Genomic DNA, 17,695 nt, shown 5'->3' with positions numbered 1-17,695 from the left:
GTCCTTCTTGGTGGTATGCTGACATTACCCTGGATACCGTGGCTCTTGATGCTGCATCACAAAGACTTGCTGTCTTGGTCACAGATGCTCCAGCAAGACCTTCACACTCTGCTCTTACTGGTGCAATGTGCAATTAATGAAGATTAAACACCAGGCTGCTCCAATTTAACCATGAAACCTAAAATCCCACACTAAAATGACGACAGGTGTTTCAGGTTCATTGTCCAACCCATGTAAGTCCTTATGGGCAGCCTCAGTGACACTGCTGGGTCCAAAAATCAGCACTTCAGTTTTGATTTGTTTGAGCCATCCAACTTGTATCTCTTCCTCTAAGAGTGAAATATATTTGGGTATCATCAGCATATATGTGAAAGACATCAGACTGTCTGTCCCCTGCAGCACTCGAGCCTCTCAGACCATCAAACCTCAGAGAAATGCGAGAGGATCCGGTTTGAGACGGTTACGTAACGCAGGCGATTGCTATTCCGCTGCGTGTCCATCATACTCGAAGTGTTCTTGTTCCGAGAGCCGCAAATCAGCCAGCTGTGTGTCTCCTCATCAGCAGCCGGCGTGGAGAAAGACTGCAACTGTCTTCAATTTATGGATTTTATGGATGTTTTGCAAAATCTGCTAATTCCACAAAAGGCAGCCGTCCACAAGCTGCTGAGCGCAGGAAAACAAAACGCCACTTTTCATCTGCGCTGCGTAATTGTACTAATTTTCTCGAATCATCTGCTGCACCTTTTGTCTGCTGTTGTATTCGCTTGGCTGCTTTTTGTAGCTACAAGCTGCGCATTATATTATTCAAAGGTGAATTTCATACAGCTTTTATTATTCTTTGCTTTCAGTGAAACGTATTTGTATCTGTAAAAGTGAACCTGCTGTTACATTTTATACAAACATCTCTAAACATGCACATGCAAATGTCTATTATCAGATTTCTATTCTCCTTTGAGAATTAAAAAAGTGGAAAATACTAATAGAGTCACATTTTCTACTTGTGAACATGAAGACAGAACATGATGTTTCAGTTATTTTATATATTTTTGTGCTTTTTACTGGACATTTTCTGACATTTGTGGAAAATTTCAGAGGCTGCAAATAGAGGGAAAGGAGAGGCAGCATATAGAGGGAGAGAGGCAGCAGATAGAGAGGAAGAGGATTCAGACAGAGGGGGAGAGGCAGCAGATAGAGGGGAAGAGGAGGCAGATAGAGGGGGAGAGGAGAGGCAGCAGATAGATGAGGAGATGCAGAAGTTAGAGGGGAAGAGAAGAGGCAGCAGACAGAGGGGAAAAGGAGAGGCAGCAGATAGAGGGGGAGAGGAGAGGCAGCAGATAGAGAGGAAAAGGAGAGGTAGCAGATAGAGGGGGAGAGAAGAGGCACAGATAGAGAGGAAGAAGAGGCAGACAGAGGGGGAGAGGCAGCAGATAGAGGGGACGAGAAGAGGCAGCAGATAGATGGGAAGAGAAGAGGCAGCAGATAGAGGGGAAGAGGAGAGGCAGCAGACAGAGGGCAAGAGAAGAGGCAGAAGATAGAGGGGAAAAAGAGAGGCAGCAGATAGAAGGGAAGAGGAGGCAGACAGAGGAGGAGAGGAGATGCAGCAGATGGAGGGGAAGAGGAGAGGCAGCAGATAGAGGGAGAGAGGCAGCAGATTTACTTTTTACAGTTTTCTTGCTGTTTCTAAACGTTTTCAATGTTATTAGCGCACTTTTTCAGGCCAATTTATAAAGTTCATTCACACATTTTCCCACCTAGTATTTATTAAACTCTGTTCAGGAAAATAAAGTTTGAGGTTCTAGTGTCTCTGTTGGACAGGGAGCAAATGAGGACATTAATAACTCTTCATAAAAACCAACCCAGAACGTCAGGAGCTGCAGCAGAGCCCAGAACAACCTACAGGTTATCATCAGGACACACAGCCACCAGACCTCAAAGCACAAAACAGAATAAACAGAAATACCCGAGGGCGAGTCGAAACGCTGGAGACGCAGAGAGCAAAGCCTCCAGACCTTCTAAAAGTCACAGAAGCAATACTCACGGTCTGAAACCCACTTATCTGGCAACCGCTCAAAACAGCAGAGAGCAGAACCTCAAATCCTGCAGCATGAAAACCTGAAAACACACAAAGCTGCCGGCGTGACTCAGAGGGTTTTATGCGAGACCTTTGTAAACCTGCTAAGAGTGTGAGTAATGTGGGAGTTAGTCATGATTTCAGAACTCATTACATCTTTACTCAGCCTCTATAAACAAAGCACTCGCAAAAAACAGTGAATGGTGTATAATCTGCTGACTCTGAATACTCTGAATAAAAACTGTGTATTATGATGCACACTTACACTTACACCAAATGCATCATTTGTATTTAGAGGTGCATCTAAAAAAATGTAGAAAATGACTGAAAAGTTCAAAGTGACTTTATTTCAGTAATTCAGTTGAAAATGTGAAACTCATATATTATATAGATGTATTAAACACAGAATGATGTATTTCAACCAATGAAAACCCAAAAATCAGTGTCTCAGAAAATTTAAATATTATATAAAACCAATCGGTACTATTGGCAGTGTGGGCAGTGTGCCAAGTCCTGCTGGAAAATGAAATCTGCATCTCCATAAAAGTTGTTTTCAGCAGAGAGAAGCTGTAAGATATGAAGTGCTGTAAGATTTTGTGGGAAAACAAAACTGCACTGACTTTAGACTTGATAATAAAACACAGTGGATCAACACCAGCAGATGACAGACATGACTCTCTATCTGCTGACAACTTTTATGTAGATGTGGATTTCATTTCCCAGCAGGATTTGGCACACTGCCCACACTGCCAAAAGTACCCATTGGTCTTATATAATATTCAAATTTTCTGAGACACTGATTTTTGTGTTTTACAGCATGTTTTACTTTTATCAAGAAATATATACATTTGCAATATCCAAAATGCCCATCTCTACTATGCTAGTGATGATGATAAATTACCCAGCTATGGTTAGCAACCTTACTGAAGTTTAGTGATTACCTGTTCAACAAAAGAAAAACAGCAAGCTCATCTGTTTTCATGGCTGCAGCACACTGTTTGCTTGACTTTGTATATCTTGTACCTGGCAAACCTGAGTGTGGAAATGGGACTGGGGGAATGGTGGTGAGCAGATTCAGAGGCTAAAATCCACACAGATTTACGTAACGTAGCGTAGAGTTCAAGTAAGAAAATACTGGCTGAAGCTCTGCTGATAGGAGCTGCCAGTGTTAATCTCAGCGTGCTTCCTTATTATCTGATCTGATGACACATGCTGATGCTGTTATGAGTCACTGCAGAACAAAATCATACATAATCTTTAATGGTCATTTAAGGTCAGGTCAATATATTGTACGATAAATCGATAATGTAATTTTTGTGTCAGACTAATGGTAGGTGAAATGGCAATGTTAAATTACCCCTAGCTGAGAGTGTGTGTGTGTGTGTGTGTGTGCATGATATAAAATACTGAATAAAATATTATTATTTTATTTTATTTATAAAATATACATTTTATTATTAAGATACAAAATAAAGAAAGAACTACTATTTTAAAAAGCAAAAACTAGACACAGACAAATTTTGGGTAACAATCACTTTTAAAGAGAAGCTGTTTAAAGATGCCAAAGAAGGCTTTTATTATGTTTTTATGTATTTTAAGGTGTGTGATTTGATGTATAAACAGGAAATAAACACTTTGGCTTGTGTAACAAAAAAATTATCAAGCCTTTTTACATTTTTACAACCGTCATTTTTCTCATTAAAAACTGATTATCTCTTCTTTTACTGTCCAGTTTAAACAGCACAAGATTTGATTAGGTAAAGCAAGATTAAATTATAAAAATATAACATATTTATAAATAAAAAAAACTATAACTATAAAGTTACAAAGTGAAGAATAAAAAACACTACTAAAGCATTACACGTCATCAAAGGTCTAAATAGCTGCCAGAGAATTCTTATTGATAGTGTGTGCTGAAGGGAATAGCAAGATGAATGCAAATTCAAATGAACTCAACAATATAATTCTCACAAACACAACTCTAAAACTCTACAGCACTCAGCTCTAAACCAGCTGTAGAGTTTTTCAGGTCCAGTTTGTTCAGTGTTGGAGACTAAAGGCTGAATCTCATTACTTATGCATTTCAATTAACCAAGAAAACCGCGCTGAAATGAGCGAGACTAGAACACAGCTTCATTACATGCCTGACGGAGCATCACCACCACCAACGTCTACGGGTTATAGATCCCCTGCACACATACTGAACACTTTATCTTCTCTAGTGTTCACAGCTTTTTGTTTAAGATAAGATAATGTTTATTGATCCCACAGTGGGGAAATTTACAATGTTACAGCAGCACAGAGGAAAGGAGAGAGAAACAGGTCAGGAAAATATATAAACAAATAATAATAAATCTATATATACAAACAATATATAAAAATACTAAAAATATAATAAAGGAAAAATATATACATCCAGTGCAGCTAAAATAAGATAAGGTCAGATTAGATATGATTATGGTAAGTTTTGACCAGTTTTATTGCACAAGGACTAAATGAATGAATGAATAAACTAAATGACACAGTGAATAAATAGCAAATAAATAGTAAATGAAAAGATGAAATTATTGAAAAGATGAGCAGAGAGACGGGTCGGTACAGTGGATAATAAGTTGAAACACATATACAGACCATATACACAGTATTACAGACAACAGGAAAATAAACATAACTATGCTGAACTGAAATTCAATATAGGGAAAAACACAAAAACAAATATATAATTTTATAACACACCCTTATACAAATTATTGGAAATTTAATTACCAATACTGTAAATAAATGGAAGCACTTTACTTTACTTACCCAAGTAAACAGTTTTTCAGGAGATAAATCTGTGTAGATTAACATCCAGCACTCGTTTGACGCTAAAATATATATATATATATATTTTTTTTTTAAGAATTATTAAATTATTATTATTTAGGCGCTTTCCCCAGCTTCCCCATTAGATGGGAAACATGGCGACACCACTGTTCCTTACTAGTGCCACACTATTGGTCAAAGGTTTTAGAACACCCCCATAAAACTGGTACAGGGAAAGGTCCGGCTGACCCACATGGCAATGCCTTTAGATCAGCCTAACATTGAACTCTCAATTTCAGCAGTGATGTGTTTCTGCAGTTTCTGCAGTTTATTTCTGAAGACTCTAAATAGCTCATGTTTGCGCAAACAATGCTGCACAGTAGAATAGTGCTATCTCTTTGGGAAATCTTTGGAAATCAAACGCTACAATATAGTAGCATTACTTTCACAAATGCAACTAAAAGCTTTATCATCCAAAACCAGATGTGTCCAGGGGTAGCATCAACTTCTCTGAGCTCAGAAACATCTGGAATGGACCAAATGCTTTTTTTATTGGATGAAATGGACGCTGTAAAAGTGGGAATTCTGTGCAATAAAATATGCATTATTGCTACAACCATGGAAACACTGCATTAACCTCATAAGACCTTATCAGAATCCAGCTCCACTCCATCCAGTAGTTTTTGATAAGTGTGGTGGATAAGTGGTTTTGACAGAAACACGGACGTGGGGTTGCAGAGATTTATATCTCAACTACTAAATCAAACCGAAATTGAAAGAATCCAATTTATGTTCAGGGGAAAATATATACAGAGGACACAATGTGCTGAACATTTCTTTATACTACAGAGAGAAACAGCAGCAGAAGCTGTTAAAACCCGGAGACTGATCCACACAGAACTACACTCTACCTGCTCAAACTGCAAAATTAATCTTAAATAAAACTGGTGTTTAAATCAATCATTTAACATTTTATTTCACTGGGGAAAACATTAAGGGTGACTCTCATTTACAATGCTGCAGAGCATTTACAGCATCACTGAAAAAAGAGATTTAATAAGAAATTAGAAATAATAAGGAATAGAAATATTAGTAAAAAATAATAAATAAAATAAATACTTTTAATAAAATAATTTATATAATTAAAATAATTTAATAGTAACATTTAATATATATATATATATATATGAAAATAAAATATATATGTAAAATAGAAAAATAATCTAAAAGACCATAAAAAAACAAATTGACACATAAAACGTAAAGAATTTATAAAATATAAAATACATAAAAAGGTAATAAATAATAAAAGTAAAGTAAAAAATAAGAATGATAAGAAATGATCAAATGAATAATAATGAACTATAAAACATTAGAATAAAAAAATAAATAAAAATAATAAATTAATAAATAATAAAAATAATTAAAAAATAAAAATAAAAAAAGGATTTTCAGAGTTTCCAGAGTTAATTGCAGGGTGATTTGATGTATTAGGAAACGTATTAGGTTTGCTATGTTTGAGGTTTGATAACCTCAAATTGATGCCTGAAGCACTGGTGTGTTAAATATGCCTAAAAATTAAATATGCCTGAAATTATCGACAGCAGCTGATGAGAAAGCGAAGCCCTGCGTGAGTAAAACACGGCCTCAGGCTTTAAAATAACGCTCTCAAATGAAGGCGGGACAGATTCTACAGGCCGGCGCTGTATAATAAAGATAATGATAAACAACAGAAATGTGTCACAACAGACCTGAAATCAGTTTAATTCACAAGATGCTAAATCTGAGACCTAAATCATTTTCCCATAGGATTCCCCAAAACACACCTGCCACGAGCTCACGATCACACGACGGCTGCCAAATCAGCGAGCGATTAGGAGGGAAATTAAAACGCAATCAGCCAGGTGTCTCCATATAATGTATTCATCACATTCAGTCGTTTCTGCTGCTGAAATGTAGTTTCTTCATCGTGTGTATTTAACTTCTCACTTTAGCACTTTAGCACTTCAGCGCTTCAGTATATTGCTTTTTTCCGTCGTTCACTCCGTCCTCCTCTTTTTTTCCACTTTTCTAAACCGGTTACTTTTTATTATAGTCTCTGAAATAAGAAACACGCTTTGAGTTTTATTTTTCCCCTCAAGTTCACAGAGGGCTTTTGATAGAAAATCCATCAAACCCCAGATTTGAGTCCCGGCCACGGCTCTCATCTCATTATCTCAGTCCTTCAAGAACATAAACCAAGAACAAACACTTAGAAAGATGGAGGAGGCCAATCAATGTAGCGTGTGGGCGCACATAGCTTTAAAAAAAACGTCTCTTATTGATCGTCTGCGTTTACCTTCTGCACCTTGTGATCTTTGCTTGTAACTCAGTCGTTTTGATTTAGCTCGGTACAAATTTGAAACCGGCCAAAAACTGGCGTTCCTGTCTAAAAAATGATGTTATAATACACTGCCTGATCAAAAATAAATAAAAAATAAAAAGGTCACCACCTGGATTTAACTAAGCAAATAGCATTAAGATAACAGATAGAAGAGATAAGAGAATCCCATTGGCTGAATACTGCATGCTTCATTATTATCTTCAGCTGGAAACAAAGATATTTAACCCTTTCAGACCTAAATTACCTCCAGTGATGGAAAACATTGTAAGAATGTTGTAGAACTATAAAATAATGCTAGTGATGGATGGATGGATGGATGGATGGACGGACGGACAGACAGACCAGGAGAGATATAGACAGAAAAACAGATAAATAGAGAGATCAATAGGAAAAGAGATTGACAGACAGACAGACAGACAGACAGACAGACAGACAGACAGACAGACAGACAGACAGATAGATAGATAGATAGATAGATAGATAGATAGATAGATAGATAGATAGATAGATAGATACATACATACATACATACATACATAAAAATAGAGATACATGGATATATAGATAGATTACAGTGCATTACCGGCTGATAATGGCACTCATAGAACACCTCTCAGCCAATCACATTGCAGGGTTGGACCTAACTGTGGTATAATTAAACTGATGCAGGGAGTAGCTTCTCCATATGAAGAAACAATACACTCAGTTTCAGGTACAATACACTGCACTGCTAATTAGAAAAGGATTTATATTTATTTCCATATGCTTTAAAGTTTAAAATCCCAGTAAGAGCCAAAAAGAAAGCTTGGAAAATACTAATTTAGAATCAAGAAGTTAAACTTGGTATTAAAATAATGCATTAATACGACTTACTTACTCAATGTCTTTTTTGTTTTTAGTTTTTTATGTTCTTCTCTAACATGTGAAGAAGAGGAAAGGCGTGAGATTTTACTATTAGGGGGGAGAAAAGTCAGTGATTAAATGTGATTATTCCATTATACCTTCCATTATTATTCTTTCAGGCTATTTTCTGCTCAGTGCTGAAAATCTTCTAAATGTTATGAAAGAGGGCAGGATTTAATGAACCGCTAGAAATAGCACTTTTTAAATCCCCTCTTTTCTAATATTCATTCCAAACATACTGTAAGATTGGTGCTTTGTATTAAAATAATAATGACATTTTATGTTCTGTTTCATTCAGATTGCTTCTTGGAATTTTAACAAAGCCCATTATTCTATACAAACCTCAGAATGATTAAAGCACATGCAGGCAGAGCTGTAACGTGATTGGCTGTGTGTACAGTATGTTTGAAACATTATTAGCGAGCTATTCATCTGTTAATATTATAGTTTTTCTTGATTATGAAGCAGAGTATGTATTGTGTGGACTGTATGTAATAAAGCAGTGCAGGTCAGGGTATATTTAGTTATTTATTTATTTATTAGAAGTTATTGTTGGAAAGTGGGCTTTCAGAAACTGTGCTGTTGCTCTGTTGTTTCTGGAAGACTTTTAGTTCATTTACATCACATTTTTAGTACATTCCAGGTAATTATGACAGAAAAATTACACCTTTAATTACATATATTTTTGCCATTCATTTTTATTATAATATCAGCAACCAACGTGTTATAGTTACTTTTCTATAATAATTTTATTAATAAACCAACCCCATTTCTTCTCCCCATTCAACCAATCACAAATCTTCATCCCGTACCCACCCACCTCTAACAGTAACAATCCACTAACTGTCCGTCCTGACAGCGTTCACGCTCTCCGAACTACTGATTACCCACACCTAGTCTGTCCTGTATATATACCCCTCTGTTTCTATTGTTCCCTCATCAAGTATTGAATATAGTTATCTAGGTCTTCTACTGAAGTTTCTTTTGATAAGTTTCTCTTGTTACCGACTGCTTTTTTTGTGTTTTTTGACCACTCTCTTGCCTTTCCCTTTTCACCAGTGCCAACCCTTATTTCTGTTGTTTGTCTACTCTTTTTGTCTTGCCATCTTCCTGTTTGGATTCACTTAAAATCCTTTAATTGTGCCTTATAATCTGGTGCTCCTTATGTATGAATTCTATCAGTCAGGTATTAAGGAGCAGTAAAGACACTCCACTGAAGTACAGAGTTATACAGGAGTTTCAGTTTAGTTCTCCAGCACTGAGACTGGAGCAGCATTAGCATTAGCCGCTAACCGTGCTAAGTGCTAGTTCTTTCACCATCTAAAGGTGATGGTTTACTGGAACATGTAAGGTTGAGGTTAGCAGCTAATGCTAATGCTGCTGCTCCTAGCCTTAGTGCTGGAGAAACATCACAAAACAAAATGGGAATCTAAGCTTACTGTAAATAAACTGAAGCCAAATAAACAGTTTATAGGAGAGAAATCTGTGTAAAAGGGAAACCCTTCATCACTTCGATGTAGGCATCCTAAATAGTGTCGCTTAATCACCTTATAATCTGGTGCGCCTTATAGTCTGTAAAATACGGTATGTAAGATATCATGAGGTAGTTTCCAGCATTCAGTTGATGTACAGCAGTGTCCATTGGCAGTTGAAGCCATCATTAATCTTTTTATAGTACTAATAACCAAAATTCTCCATAAACCAAACATTCCTGCATATTCCCAAACCATACATGTACATATAAAACACCTATATATTTTTAAAATTTCATTTTCCAAACAAACTCACTCATCTAATGTAAAATCAATGTGAGGTTTTTGGGATTTTGTATTATTTACTACAATCCAAACATCCCCAGGGTTTTCAGTGCGGATCCTCACACTACTCTCATTGACTTTTTTGCACTTTTTTGGCTTTAATGGCTGAAATAATAATTCCAATCCCTAATTCCAAAATTATGAAAAAATAAAAAAGCATCAGATGACCTTTAATGAATGAAGGCGTAGAATAAAAAGAAGGAATGCTGTTTTTTTTTGTTGGAGTGTTGGGTGAATATTTATTTTGAACCCAGCTCTTTCACAGTATTGAAATTGCAGCAGGAGACTGAGAGCAGGGTGGAAATGATAATTTGGCTCTAATTATAAGAAAATGGAAGAGGCTCTCGCAGGCTTTTTGTGATGTCCGCCTGTCTCGTCTTAAAAGCATGAAAAGTAAACTGGGACGCGAGAGTGGAGGGTTTAGATGGTATGGGGATGTGGGGAGAGAGAGAGAGATGCTGGCCAGCTAAAGGGCATCTATTATAGCCCAGACTAAGTGCTCTCTCTCTCTCTCTCTCTCTCTCTCTCTCTCTTTCTTTCTCTTCTTCTTCTTCATCATCCAGCTTCCTGTCCATACAGCCTCTTCAGAACACACATGTAGCTCACGCTCCACATACTAATGGCCCTGCGCTCGAGCGGGAAAAGAGCAACCGGACGATTTTACATATAAATATTATAGAAACCGAGAGACTGATTAATGCATTAGTTACCATTAATAAGACATGAGATAATACATTAACAATGCTTAGATAGTGTTAAACACAGAACTACAGCATTAATTAATGTTATTTTCACATTTCAAGTGAATCATCTGTTAAGATGAACAATAAATCATATACTTTATTATCATATACTTTATTACTAATGTTACTAATGTTATGCATTAGTTATTAGTTCATCTTCTTGTCATTTGCTTGTGTGTACTGCAGTTATGCATACAGTAATTGATAAATATTTATATTTAAGTCTGGATAGTATACACTACAACCAAAAAGCAAAAAAGAAAATACTTTCCAATTATCTCTCTCAAATAAGAGCATGTGTACAGATATATTATATTTTAAAAGATATATATATATATATATATATATATATATATATATATATATATATATATATATATATATATATATATATATATATAAAGATATATATATGATTTCTCAGCTTCTCAGATTTCTCAGGCCAGAGAATCAATCAAGAAAATACAAAATTCAGTATTTTTCTTCTGGCAATGAATAAATTACATAGTCCAAGCAAATGCCCAATCAGAATCAGGGCCTCAACAACAGCATAGCAGCACATCGGCAACAGCAACAACTCAACAGCATAGCAACACCCCAGCAACAGCATAGCAGCACCTCGGCAACAGCATAACAGCACCTCGGCAACAGCATAGCAGCACCTCGGCAACAGCATAGAAGCCCCTTGGCAACAGCATAGCAGTGTCTCTGCAAAAGCAAAGCAGCACCTTGGTAACTTAGTGCTTGTTCAGATTTCAGCGCCTATAGAACTATACCAAAGTGTAAATAAAAAATAATGCACAAAAGTGAGTTTTGCATGATTTTTCCTCTTTAAATAAAACTTCAATAGCTTCAATTAAAAACAGCTACTATTTAAAAGCCTAGTAATGTTTAAATAATAATTTCTGAATAAGTATCAGCTGATTTATGTATGATTTTAGTGTTGCACTGGTACAGGTTATATTTAAGCCTGGACTGTTTTAGATTGGAGAGTCTTTAGGAGAGTCTAGTGAGTTTAAAGAAGTGAAATGCAGTCGATCAGAAAGAGCCGGGAAATGTTGCTTGATTACCATCAGATCTCAGGCTCTGCCGTCACGTCTCCATCACTGTTCCGCTGGCAGGCAAACGGAATTGCTTAGCCGTACAGATATGTCACACATCCACGTCTTACAACACTTCCCTCGCATTTCATGGGATTTAGTCTGTTTATTGGTACACAGCCACAGATGATAAGGTATAAATAGCTCTGAGAACTGTGCTGTGAAATGTGTGGAGAATAAAATTCCATCTATAGTGAGGTCTGAGAACAGCAGAGAGGAAAGAAAACTGTGGAAAATGTTCATTTAGATCAGTCTAAACAAAACAACAGAAGAAAGATGCACACTATTTTAAATAAAGGAGAAGGTACAGAAGATTCTTTGAGTTCCATAAAGATAAGCTTTATTATGTTTTGTTCACACTACAGGATAATGGGGGAGATTTTGTGGACAATTTTGTCTTCCTGACAATCAAAGCAAAAAAGTCTTCCTCTTACAGCGTCCACAGTTAATCCTGTTGGATGTGGTTGGTGCTTCTTGGTGGTATGCTGACATTACCCTGGATACCGTGGCTCTTGATGCATCACAAAGACTTGCTGTCTTGGTCACAGATGCTCCAGCAAGACGTGCACCAACAATTTGTCCTCTTTTGAACTCTGGTATGTCTCCCATAATGTTGTGTGCATTGTAATATTTAGAGCAGAACTGTGCTCTTACCCTGCTAATTGAACCTTCACACTCTGCTCTTACTGGTGCAGTAATGTGCAATTAATGAAGATTGAACACCAGGCTGCTCCAATTTAGCCATGAAACCTAAAATCCCACACTAAAATGATGACAGGTGTCAACCTAAAATCTATTAAAAATGGGCTATATATATAGGGTTCTATGTTTTCAACATTGTTTAAGATTTGTAAAGTTCTGTAGGGTTTGATTCTTTTTTGATTTTGTTCTCAGACCATTTTTTTAACTGTTTGTGTAAAACATATGAAAATGAGGAATTGAGGTTAGCAGGCTCCACACGCCGCTCACAATGGGAGCAAGCAGTCAGACATCCCATTGATTAGCCGGGTAGAAAGAAAGTGACTCATTTGTATTCATACTTGCATTTTTGCAAATTTCATTGCTGTATTTTTTTTTGCATGGATACGGTCATGTGAGACCGGTCAACAGACGTAACCCAATAAACAAGGCCGATGAGGCACGTTCGTGCAGAACCATATCTTAATCACAAGATATTAATATCCTGAGATCCCATTCCTGTTCATACATAATGGATGAAGTGCTGTCTACACTTAATAAAATATTCTCAGCCCCGCCCGTCCGAGGATATATCACCATAACTCCGCTCCTAATAATTAAATGAGGCAAAATCATTCATTTTCTCATGCAGAAAAGAGCAAGCACAGAGACTTTGCTTTATTTCTGCGTCATTAAATAACATTTCCACATGTAATTAGTGACATTAGAAACCTCTGACTTCATCCATCACTGCTTTAAAATAAAGAGTTTCCCTCAGACCCCAGTTAAACAGGGCTGATGATCGGCTGTAAATCACTCTGTCACTGTTTATATCAGTCAGACCTGAGGATTAAACTAAAAGCTGATATATAGAACAAGTTATACATCAGTTCAAGCTAATTCACTCATATTAACCTCTAAACAGACCCTAAGAGATCAGTCATAACAATGAGCATTTTAGTGTTTGAGTAAAATGAACATTGTTGTTTTATTCTATAAACTACAGACAACATTTCTCCCAAATTACAAATAAAAATATTCTCATTTAGAGCATTTATTTACAGAAAATGAGAAATGTCTGAAATAACAAAAAAGATGCAGAGCTTTCAGACCTCAAATAATGCAAAGAAAACAAGTTCATATTCATAAAGTTTTAAGAGTTCAGAAATAATCAATATTTGGTGGAATAATCCTGGTGGTTTTTTATCACAGTTTTTTTCATGCATCTTGGCATCATGTTCTCTTCCTCCACCAGTCTTACACACTGCTTTTGGATAACTTTATGCTGCTTTACTCCTGGTGTAAAAATTCAAGCAGTTCAGTTTGGTGGTTTGATGGTTTGTGATCATCCATCTTCCTCTTGATTATATTCCAGAGGTTTTTAATTTGGTAAAATCAAAGAAAATCATCATTTTTATAGTTCTATAATTGCAGACTGTAGTCTGTACGGTTTCTCTGCATGTATTATCAGCCTCTATTATTTAATGGTCAATTTTGTAAATGCAGTAAAAAAGAAAGAAGATATCCAAGTTGTTCCTTTAAGTTTTTAAAATATATTTAAATTATTTTTGAAACGATAGTGTTAAACGACAGCTATTTTTTGTCACACAATAAACAAGTACTAAATAGTTATTTCTGTTTAAATATACCTATTTTCTTAAATAAATGAAATGTTTATATAATCAGAATAATATCAGAAATACCTTGTCTAGCAATTCAGTTAAAAACTAAAAAACTAAAAATTATAGAAATTATTATTAATGTGAGGTAATGCATAGTCTTGGTTAATCTGTTAAAATAAAGCCTAATTTGCTTAATTACAACTCTGATATTTCTCCCTATGTACTGGCTGACCAGGGGAGACTAATTAAGGGAAGTAATACAAATTGTAAGAATAATAAAACAATAATATTATTACTTTAGTATTTTTTAGAACACATAACCCATTAAACCATTTCAATATTGTTAAAGAAAAAGAGAGAATAGATTCTACTTAAAGATCAGAGTTTGGGTTTATCTGATGAACGTCACACAAGATCACAGAGGAACACTGGAACACGGGCAATTGCCTTCAAGTGTGATCTGATGCGGATTTAAGGGCTCATTAAGTTCACTTCTGTGCACATTTATTGAGGAAATTGAATTAAATGGGACACCCTACAGCCCTGCACACCTATCAGACACAGGCAAACAGGGGGGGTGTGGGTGAAAGTGCGGTGAACGGAAAGAAGAATAGAAAAAATAGACTGTTGATCTGGGGAAAAAAACTTTCTTTAGTCCACTTGAAGAACAAACTCACAAGAAAATATAAACAGGGAACCTCTTAAGATTCTGTATACTTGCTGTAATATCCTACACATGATTAAACAACAACAAAAAACATCTACAAAGAAGTAGAAACTTGTTTACCATATTTTTGCACTATAAGCTGCACTTAAAATCCTTTAATTTCCCCAAAAATCATCAGAGCTCCTTATAATCCAGTGCTCCTTATGTATGAATTCTATCAGTCAGGTATTAAGGAGCAGTAAATCAGCTAACTGCGCTAAGCCCTAGCTCTTTCACTGTTCAGAGGTGAGTATTATCAGACTGTAGTCTGCTGCTAACCCCGGATAACACTAGCGGTCAGCTGTCAAAGCGCTAATGCTGCTGCACCCAGCCTTAGTGTAAATCTGGAAATCTAAGCTTACTGTAAATAAACAGTAGCGTTTTACTCACTTAAATAAACAGTTTTTGGAGAGAAATCTGTGTAGATTAACATCCAGCACTTGTTATTTTTAGAATTACAGTAGTTACAATAGTTTTGTTTACTTAGCTTTCCTTAACTTAGATAGATAGGTGCACATTATGTATAAAAGTAGACCAGAAAATAGACGTTTATTGATAGTGTGACTTATAATCCAGTTCACCTTTTATTATTAATAATAAGTATGTAATAAATAAGTATGAATAGAAAATAGGATGTTTAAATTGAGATGGTGCCTGTTTCTAACAACTACTTTCATCCTGATCAAACTATAGCTTATTATCTAACTCTGGTGCAAAGCATATTCTCTTTTTATGAGATAAATGATATTTGTGCACAGTCATGGACGAAAAACATATAATAAACTGATAAATCTTCACCGTTCTTCATATTACCAGTTTCTGAAAGTCTGTGGATTGGTTAAATCCGTCTGCTGCAGTATTAAACCCGCCCCTGTCTCAGTCTGGCTCTGTACTCTCCATTAACTGCACTGATGTTGTGTGGGTTATCAAACTGTGGCTTGTGCACCCAAACACTCATTATACATCCTGCAGAGTCCTGTGAACACATGGCTACGTCTCAAATGACCCGTTGTTGGGCATATTATGAAGTGTTTGGACCCACAGTACTGTCTGATATGCAGGGAGCAGAAAGCCTTTAAGGGAGGGGGGGAGGGGGGTGTAAAATCGTTAGCACGTTGCTAAGAAAACTCACATTTAGATGCTAATGAAAATTAGCGGTAACAGCATGGGGTAATTTGGTAAGCAAAACTTATTAAGTGATGATTTTCCAATTAAACACTTAAAGATTGTAGCTTTACTTTACTATTTAATACTTTAGTGCAGTTAGCAGCAACACCTCTGCCAGGGTGCTTTCAGCTAGCGGTTTGTTTCACGCAGCTTGTTTTAACACTGTAAACACGCTGATTACAGTCCGATATATTCACTTCTGAATGATGAAAGAGCTAGCGCTGCGGTTGTAGCACTAATGCTAATGCTGCTGCTCCAGTCTGGGTGCTGGAGAACTAAACTGAATCTCCTGTATAACTCTGTACTTCAGTGGAGTGACTTTACTGCTCCTTAATACCTGAATGATAGAATTCATACATACAGAATGCTAAAATCCAAATAACCTGCTCTCCAGAGGCTCGTTCCATGGTGCTGAACCCGGGAAAACAGGGCCGGAGAGCCGATTGTTCTGACTAACTCTCCTGCTGTCCTTCTTTCTTCACCCTCCTAGGAGGAGGTAGGAGGTCTGTCACAAACCCAGGAGATATCAGCTGTGCAAGGAGAACTGTGAATTTGAGAGCAGAGAGGAGGAAAATGAAGCTTTAGAGTGATATTCTGATCAGTGTGCACAAGATAACCTGTTTTTGCTTAGGAGTTTCAACATTTGCGCTCATGAGAAATTCATTTATTCATATAAAATGTTAAAACACAGGTTTATTTTTTGCATCTGGTATTTTTGCGCCCCTGACTTTTGTCATTGATGTGATGCTTTATGCTCCAATCACCACCTGTATCACCACCTGTATCATCACCTGTATCATCACCTGTATCACTACCTGTATCATCACCTGTATCATCACCTGTATCACCACCTGTATCATCACCTGTATCATCACCTGTATCACTACCTGTATCACCACCTGTATCATCACCTGTATCACCACCTGTATCATCACCTGTATCACTACCTGTATCACCACCTGTATCATCACCTGTATCACCACCTGTATCACCACCTGTATCACCACCTGTATCACCACCTGTATCATCACCTGTATCATCACCTGTATCACCACCTGTATCACCACCTGTATCATCACCTGTATCACTACCTGTATCACTGCCTGTATCACTGCCTGTATCACTGCCTGTATCACTGCCTGTATTATCATCACCTGTATCACTGCCTGTATCACTACCTGTATTTTCATCGACTGTATCACTGCCTGTATCATTGCCTGTATCACTACCTGTATTTTCATCACCTGTATCACTGCCTGTATCATCACCTGTATCATCACCTGTATCATCATCTGTATCACTACCTGTATCATCACCTGTATCATCACCTGTATCACCACCTGTATCATCACCTGTATCATCACCTGTATCACTACCTGTATCACCACCTGTATCATCACCTGTATCACCACCTGTATCATCACCTGTATCACTACCTGTATCACCACCTGTATCATCACCTGTATCACCACCTGTATCATCACCTGTATCACCACCTGTATCATCACCTGTATCATCACCTGTATCACCACCTGTATCATCACCTGTATCACTACCTGTATCATCACCTGTATCACCACCTGTATCATCACCTGTATCACTGCCTGTATCACTGCCTGTATCACTAACTGTATCACTGCCTGTATTATCATCTGTATCATCACCTGTATCACTACCTGTATCATCATCTGTATCACTGC

Source organism: Astyanax mexicanus, chromosome 14 (genome assembly GCF_023375975.1).
Source record: "Astyanax mexicanus isolate ESR-SI-001 chromosome 14, AstMex3_surface, whole genome shotgun sequence".
Taxonomy (NCBI): domain Eukaryota; kingdom Metazoa; phylum Chordata; class Actinopteri; order Characiformes; family Acestrorhamphidae; genus Astyanax; species Astyanax mexicanus.
Note: the sequence above shows the minus strand (reverse complement) of the source record.